The 9,109-nt window shown below is 40.5% G+C and overlaps 1 long non-coding RNA gene across 1 annotated transcript; it reads left to right on the top strand.

Moving 5' to 3' along the window:
- Window positions 1–264: 264 nt before the first annotated feature.
- LOC310893361 lies at window positions 265–7,530 on the top strand. The gene is made up of 3 exons (XR_014578933.1): window positions 265–2,059; window positions 4,046–4,316; window positions 4,853–7,530. It is a non-coding gene; the product is annotated as an uncharacterized lncRNA (long non-coding RNA).
- The last annotated feature ends 1,579 nt before the right edge of the window (window positions 7,531–9,109 follow it).

The following is a 9,109-nucleotide window of genomic DNA, read 5'->3' as shown; positions in this document are numbered from 1 at the left end:
CAGTACGGACATGGCAGAATGAGTCTGCCAGTCTGGAGCATGGTTGGCAGGTATGTGGCCTTTCTGTCAAAATGTCTTTCTTTGCTCCTCACATTCACACACCATTTCAGGAAAGCATGGCCTTGCCCACACCACCTTGCCCACAACAACAGCCTTAGCTCACATCCCTGAAGGAGGCCTGATAACTGTCATGGCCAAAACCACATTAGGGACTACGTAGTTGAAGACTACGTCCAGGGATATGCCAATGAAACACCTTACACTGCTCAGTTTCAGCTGCAACCCAGGCCTTCCACCAACCAGTGCAACCATCCCAGGACAAAAACTGAGGTGAATCGAAGATAACTTAATTCAAGTTCTTATGCAGATAGGTATTTGACTATAATATGCACTTCTACTCAACCTCCTCAACATCACAAAACCTCCCTGCTGCTGTAGGAGTGGACGTCACTGTGGTGGTGAGCATCTGAAGGACTGGGATATGGAAAGGTTTGAGATGTTTCTTCCCAGCTACAGGTTTCCCAATGAATTATCACGGTTAAAAAAAAAATTAAAAAAAATGCAATACAGCCTCACAGATGAGTAGGATTAAGTGTAGAGGCAGTAAACATGCAAAAATATCCCAAAATGGTATTTCCTGCTGAGGATCAATTTCTATTGCGAAACAGAATTTTTCTGAAAATAATTCAGAATTAAGAAACCAGCCACAGGAAGAATTATATTATAGCCATTTCTTTCCTTCGGCTTTTAGACGCTTGTGATTCTTTTTTATTCTGAAAGAAAGGCAGCAGTGAACTGGATGTTTCATGCTATGGCTTTTTGATGGGGTTGGACTAGGCATTGCAGCTTGTTGTTAAAGTTTATTATAGAGTTAGGTTCATATTTTTTTTTAAAGTTGCCACTAAAAATCTCCAGGTTTGTTCTGCAATTTCCTTCCACTATGTTTAGGGGTGTCCTGTCCTCATAGTCTGAGCACCCCAATTATTTTGCTCGTGGTCCTTCTGAGCATTTCAGAGTTAGCTATGAGATGAGGAAAACCCATACACCAGGGACCCTGTAACTGGTAACAGAGACTTGCATCATGCACAAAGCACATGAGGAAGAGAGACTTTCTGAGGAAAGAGTTAGGAATGGGTCAGGAGAGAAAAACCTTGAAAGGACCAAAAAGAAGAGGGTGGCGGATAAGTCTGAGATATTGCTCAGGATCAGAGGCAGAGGAAGTGAGCAGTCAGGCTGAGGATAAGGCAGACACCTCAGCTGAAGAACAGTTTTAATATGTCCAATTTCAGTCCCTTTGAGAGAACCAAGGGGGAAAAAAAGAAAAAAAGAAGAAAAAAAAAATAAAAAAGGTTTTATAAAGAAAATATTTGAGCTGTGGTAACTGAGAGGGGTTTGCATAGTCTGAATATTACACTGTTTGTCCTGAATGAACACTGTCAAAGTCTGGAAAACTGCTCAAGCAAGGGCTAGAGGGAATCCAGGAGAGAGGTCTGAAAGATTATTTGGGCTCACCAGGCCAGACTATTTTCAAGCAGGGAGGTTTATATGCTGTCCACTTCCATTACCAGTGAGCAAGGCAGTACAATCTGCATTGCTAGCAGATTTCTGCCCTAGCATGGTGGACCATCATCCATGGCTATCATGACAAAGAGCTGAGGAAAGAGGTTTTTGTAGGTATTTATAAGCATTTTGGCAACTGTTTCATAGAGTACTTAAATTACTGAGTTACAGCAACCAGCAAAGTCATCTAATGAAGATCTAATGAAATCAGAGTTCAATAATTTGAAGCTATTACTTCCCATGTGATGCCAGGGGATTGAAGGATGTTTCATGGCAATCTTTTTGAAATAATCCATTTCCTAGGAGAATACTGGGCAGCTGCTCATCACAGGTGTATGGGAAACTCACTGTAATAAGCTGGGAGTGGGTAACATGGCCTCCCTGGTCCGGGCATAGCTGAAGTCCCTTAAGGAAAGGAGAAAACCCCATGTTTAGCATTACTGGAAATTGAAATTACTGCTTCATTGGTAGCACAGCGACATTTCAGGATTCATCCACGGTGAGTAAAGGGGTTTCAAGCCCCTCATTAATTCTTCTCTTGTTCTCCCCATCTCTCTGGTATTTTCGTAATCTTTCAGTGATCCCTTATGTACAGGCTCATTAGGATCATTCTTTCACAAAGTCCTTTTAATAAAAGAGGAAAAGGATTTGGAGTGGGATAGGAGAAACTAGAAGGCAGTTGTCATCCTGAATACAGACTGCAAAACATTAGCCTCCGTTTTCACCAAGAGACAAGAGGAAATACCAGGGAAAAGCAGATAAAGGTCACAGAATGGCACATTTTTTGTGTAGTTTACCAGAAGTATGTGAAAACAGCTGCAGAGAATGAATAAATTATGTTTTAAGTTTGGACTGAGCTCAGAATTTTCAACAAAAATCTACCTAACATATTTATAGCAAGTTCTGTACCAAACTGTATGCTACTGCGATTTATTAGCTGGCGATGGGTTTGACAAAATCAGTGTGCAAGGCATCCTTTTAAAAAAGAAGTTATAATGAGACAAAAGACAAGATCATCCCTTGAGTTCATTGTCTTTTTTTCCTTGGGACCCTTTATCTCCTGTCCTATTAGGAAATGTCTAAGTCTATAAGCCCATATGCTGAGGGAATGAAATACCAGCATGCCAATGGAAAGTTTCTGTTCATGGGGACAATATTACAGTGCTGATGGCCTCCACAGAAGATAAGGCCATATATTTTGTCATACAATTACTCAGCTGCCACCAGAGCAAGCAACAATAAGGAGCTATTATTTATGATGTATGGCAAAGAAACGTTTAACCTGTTTCCAGACATAGGCCTAATCACGCGAAACTTTATTTTCATGTGCATTCATTCCTGTACCAGTAATATTTGAGGGGAAAAAAAAAAAAAATGAGAGAGAGAGAGAGAGAGAGAGAGAGAGAGATGAGCTTGGCAAAGTGGCAGAGTAACCTCTGTTATTAATGAGCGTATTAATTGTAAAAGCAATACATTTGGAGTACAAATACTTGCAACATTTTACACATGTAAATCTGTGTACTCCCCTTTGTAACTATGAATTTCCATTAATATTGAAAGATTTAATAAAAGTATTCATATGCAGAAAGAAATCACCTTGCCCTCTAATGCAAATATTTAAGGAATGTAAGGCCGTGAACAGGCTCATGAGCAAGTTTCACTCCCTCAGTTTGAACTACTTCATGAAGTCTTAGAAAGCCTATTAGGAGAACGAACTCAGAAAACACTCATATTTGAATCCAAAGTCAAATTTAATTTCAAATGTTTTCACAGCTACGTGTTGCATTTCATTTTGTATAACACTACCCTCTATTTTTCCTCTTTTTTTGAATATTATGAAAAATAAATATTAAATTTGAACATGCTGCTGGCAAACAAAGGGCATGGACTGTCAGCTAAAATTCATGGTTTGAAAGCCATGCTCTCTTTTGTGGTTACATATTTGTACCCTTTCTACCAACCTAATATATAATTATCTGACACTGATTGGATGCAGATTTCCACTATCGGCTATAGACCATTCGTTGTTTGCAAGCTGTTTATTAATCAGACATTTTCATGCAGAAGCTCAACAACTTCAAAAACAATTCATTTCAAATGATGGAAAAAAACTAGTCCATCTTTTCACAAACATTTCATTGCAGGAAATGTCAATCTCATCAAATGAGTTTTCTCAAATGATTTGCTCAGATACATTGTGGTGCTTTCAGATTATTAAAACTAAGCACTATGCTTTCTATATCAGTTTTCCTATCACCCATTTTTTTTTTTTTTGCCTTGATAGTCAAGATGACAGAGCTCTCAACCAAGAAAAATACATTGGCTGATTGAGCCTAACAGGACAGAGTCTTGTTGTACAAGGTGTAAAAGACACCAACCTTCTTGCAGCAGGGTCTTGACTTCAGTTCACAGTCACTTCAAGAAAAATGAATTGACTCCACTTCATAGAAATGTCTGTATGTTTATTTTATTTCATTTCTTACAGACTGGCCGGTCAACAAAGTATTGTCTGTATATGGAACTGGATCCTTTTAACTAGAAATTTATTGCATGCATCAAAGAATGGTGAATAACTGTAAAGTGCATTACATTTCAAAGTAATGCTTACGTACAGTGAACCCAGATCTCCACCAGCGCAACTCCACTGATGATGATGGTTGCTTCAGGTTTACAGCTGTGCAGGACCAGGACCAGACGTGGACTGCTGTAATTCTGCAGTGTCCTGCAGCCACTAAGTGGGTAACCCCAAGCAAGAGGTGAGCTGGACACCTGCGGGGGCCAAGCCACGTCCTTGGGGAGGGGAGGGCAGGGAACTTTTTCAACAGCAGCGGTGAAAGGGTTAACGTTTCAATGCCCGTGTACTATCAACAATGTCATTAACTTGTTTTCATTCTTTTGTTGTTTTCATTCCCTTCTAATGCTGTTGTTCATTTTCAGATTCTATTTTTAATATTTTTAATTCAGTTTTAATATCCTCCACAGGAATATAAAAACAATCTACTCTTTAAAACTTAATTGTAGCATTTGTTATTCCATAAAAATACATTTTACATTTTCAGATCCAATTTTATGAAGTAATTGGATAATAAATGAATAATAAGAACAACAAGACCCTTATTAACTTTTTAGTCATTAAACTGACTTAACATTTTAGAAAGAACAATAACTTTTCCAATAACGTTCCAGAATACCGACTATAATTGCAGTGCACCAAACCAAATGTACAACAAGATGATGTCTTTCTTGGATGGTAGGATGGAAATTTGTCATTATTTACATTTTCCCCTAGCAGCACCAACTGCCAGCAGTTCTCTCCGAGAAAGGAGGGTGCCCCCTCCCACTGCAAGCAACACAGACAATCATCTCAGCGTTAATAAGGACCAGCGCTCAGCAGAGCTGCCCGCCGGTCCCCCCGTGTTGAACCCCCTGCCCCTGAGCGAGAGGATGAGGCATGGCTCAGTACCCTGGGTGCCTCTCTGCCAGAGTTCAGCCCAGGACACAAGTGGTAAATGTGAATCCCCCAGCCGTTTCCCTGACTGGAAGAAGGCCCCATAAAAGCCCTGGAGATGCCACCAGCTCAGCCAGGAAGAGCCTCGTCTGGTGCAAAATGGAGTACCCCTGCCCAGGGACTGGCTCACGCCTCCTCATGCAGCTGGAGAAGTGTCCATAGCTGGGACTTACTGGTGTGTGATTAAGTCCATCCCTTAATACTGTCCAAAGCACCACTTTGGCACCTCACGCTGCCTTACAGCTTATTCAAGCCTGTCAATTCGTTGTGCTGGTCACCTAATACTCCTTCCTTACACTCCAAAAACCCAGCTGAAATCTGGACAGCAGGAAACTTGAGCAGCGCCATAGAGCCCCTGGATTATTTGCAACGCCTCGCAACAAAACCTAAGTGGGTGCTCTGGAGAAGTGTTGACTAATCTTTTCCTGTCTCCTAATCAGCTGGAAATCTATCAGTGTAAAATATCATCTGGCTGAGTAAGAGCTACTTCTCAGCCCTCTCAGGCAGCCTAAGAGAACGGAGCTACAGCCTGGCTTCTCGTCCTGGTTCTCATCCCTCAAACTACAAATCCAGATCGAGGAGGAGTCTTTAAATGTGTGCTAGCCCTGAATCATGCCAGCAGCGTCTTTGAAGTCACTGAAGACTTTATGTTAAACGCTTCTCTCCCACAGTTCCAAAATAGCCACTGGTACAGCAAGCATCAAACGAGCATGTGGCTTCCCAAGCAGCAAAGCATTCGCTGGTCACGTCTCCAATAAATAAATAAATGAATAAAAATTTGAAGAAGAATTTTGCCAAAGATTTCAATGGGAGAAAAACCATGGGTCTGACCACACAAGAAAGAAAAAAAAAAAAAAGAAAGAAAAAAAAAGAGTAAATTAAATGTAATTTATCCTTTTTTTTTTTTTTTTTTTTAAAGAAGCTGTTGTCCACAAGCTTTCCTGTTCAAACATAGGTGTAGCAGGTCAAAAACTAACAGACAGAAAGGGACAGGTGACAACAGTCTTGGCCCAGGACTATTGTGTTCAGCCAAGCTCCACTGCCCCAGCCACAACACTTGGAGGAAGTGCCACACAAACAGAGGAAGCAGAATTCGGGCTGAGAAGGATTTAGTAACCGCATTACTACGCTCTCAGCACTGATGCCTGCAAAAGATAAAACCTGGGAAAAGACCTCGGGTTCCTACTCCTTATTGTTGCTGCCTGGGATTTAACTTGTATGTCTGAACTGTGTACATATTTCACTGGTTTAGGTGGGGCGCCACCAACGTATTTGTACGGGCCGAGACAGTGACAGGACTGCTGATGTTTACAGTAACAGGTTAGGGGGACTTTGCCAAAGCATTCTTAGTTTTTAAAATGATCGGGGCGACCCAGCCCCCTTCCCCCTCTCCATTGTTATTTCGTCTGCTGGATTTACGGAAGAAGGAAATGGTAAATTACAAGAAAAAATAGCATTTATCTTGCCAGGACGTGTTGCTTTGAACTTGGATGATATTAACATATCAATCAGATTCAGTGATATGTTAAACAAGGTTGTCCCTGGTTTATGGTTCACTGACACGGGGAGCTGAACTGCGGCTTTGTCTGCACTGTGGGCAGGGACCTTAATTCCTCCAGCCTCAGCCCTTCACCTGGGCACACAGCACTGACACTCAGCACCGGGTGGGATTTATTTTGTCTTGTTGACACAAAATAAAGCTCATTCCCATTGAATTTCTGTTGCATTTTATTGCATTCTATTTCTATTTGCCCAGATGAAGCTGCTTCAACACGGAGACAATGGCTGAAAATCCTTCGAGGAGGAAAACTTAAACCGGAGAACACAATTACAGGCCACGAGCACTCTGTTTAGAGTAGTCTCATAAGAGGAAATATTTTCAGATGACATTTCCAGTTCCCAATCAAAGCTTGGCCAATTAAATGGAAAATGAGTTTAGAAAGGAAGCATTAATTAGATTTTCATACACATGCTAACTTCAAAACTTCACAAGGCTTCGAATATTTGCCTGCTCCACTCCACCGTTTCCTGATTATGGAATATCCATTACTTCACAATAACTCTTCAGGCTGAGAACAGCTTCGTTTAACTACATTGCTTCCTCTGGGGATGACTAGGAACTTGCTTCTTAAGCATTAAATGGCAGTACTGAAATGGATGGTGATTTGAACTGGACTGAACTGGATTTACTGTGCTAAGATGCATGCCATGCACCAGTCTACTGGCAGCAAGGAATTAAAAAAAAGCAAAGAAAGAGAAAGTAAATCAAACAATACCCACAGGTAGTAGCTAGGGAAGAAGTCTTACCCTTTTCCTTCTTGCCCCTTTTAGGAAATGACATAGATAGCAAAATGGAGAAATACATCCAAACAATTTTTAATCTCATTTGTTTCTGTTTTCAAAATGACACTCTTCCTTCCTTATGTAAGCCAACAGTGAAAACAGATATTGCTAAATAAATAACATAATAACCAAATAAATAATTTAATAAACAAAAAAAAAGTCCAAAAAGTAAATTAATACTCGGGGCTTTGAACATATATAGACAATTTAACTCACAAATGTAATTGTCTTCACAGGGAATTGAAAACTGAGAGCTACAGTGAAATCTTGATGTAATGATAACTATAGCTTTTACTCCAAACAAGTTGCACACACATTATTGTTCAGAAAATTGAATCAGTTGTTGGAAAAGTACTTTAACTTACTATTTTTAAACACAGTGACACTCTACAGTTAATCAGCAAATAGACCTCACAAATACATTTTTCGTATTCAGGCTAACTATCCACATTTTATGCAATTAGCTTTTACATTGATAGGGTACTAAAAAATAATAGAAAGGGAATAACAGCTAAAAAATAAAGATTATTGAAGTTCAAAGTCCAGGATCACAGTGCGGTAATAGTTCTCTGGAAGTGAAGAGAGAGGAAAACCCCAAACAATCTGATTTAAGAAAACAAGTTGCTGCAGAAAATGAAGTCCAGTTTCCTGTGGCTTTGTGTTTTGTGGTTGAATTATCCTGAGTCTAATAAGATGCAAGCTCAGATTGAAACTTTTCCTGTGGTTGAGGCATCTATCAGCTCTTTTTCTCTCCCATGTGGATTTTCTGATGTCCAGTAATAATGTTTTGCTTGTAACAAAGTTTTTCCCTCAGCAGAAAAATAAGGCAGGCCCATCAACTCTGCTCAGCTACCAGCTTTCACTACACACAGGATAAATTAATGGGTCAAGTTTTTTTAAACAAATAAACTGAGATTAATCTGAAAATTCGGAAGTTTTGGAGGACTGAAAGACAGGCACACAGGCAACATTATAATAATATGCATTTCTGTATGAATGTAGGTTAGAAGTCCAAGTATGTTGGGTGCATTTGCTTTTGTCTCAGACCAAGTTTTCCCTTGTGCAGATTTGCATATGAGATGCTATATGTGTAGGCAAGGTGTGTCTTCTTTTTATAAGAACAACTGTGATAATAGTGGGGAAAAGGAGTCCAGCACAGGCATGTCAAGAGAGGAGAGTAAAAGATCAGTGAAACTGCCACTCGCTATAGACAATTCCTGTAGCTAGCTTAAGCTGTCATTTTTTCAAGATATGCTGATGTTCTTTATTGGCAGCAGGAAACCAGTGCTCTGAGGGAAGTGGAGGAGCAGTGGGCTGATGGTTTATGCACAATATGAAAGCTTTTGTTTTCCCTATATGAACACTGAGGTCTGACTCTGAGCTTATCACCACTACACCATAACATTTTTACCCCTCCTATTCAATGAATATCCTGGGATACTGAGAGCAGCACTGATGAAAAGGACCCGGGGGTATTGGTTAACAAGAAAATCCCACCATGAACCAGCAACATACACTTGCAGCCCAGAAAGCCAACTGTATCCTAAGCTCCATCAAAAGAAGTGTGGCCAGCAGGGCGAGGGAGGTGATTCTCCGCCTCTGCTCTCATGAGACCCTACCTGGAGCACTATGTTCAGCTCTGGGGCCCCCAGCACTGGAAGGACATGGGCCTGTTAGAGTGAGCCCAGAGGAGGGCCA

The sequence above is a fragment of the Anser anser genome, assembly GCF_964211835.1.
Source record: "Anser anser genome assembly, chromosome: 2".
Lineage (NCBI taxonomy): Eukaryota > Metazoa > Chordata > Aves > Anseriformes > Anatidae > Anser > Anser anser.
Note: the sequence above shows the minus strand (reverse complement) of the source record. Positions and strands in the feature narration are given on the sequence as shown.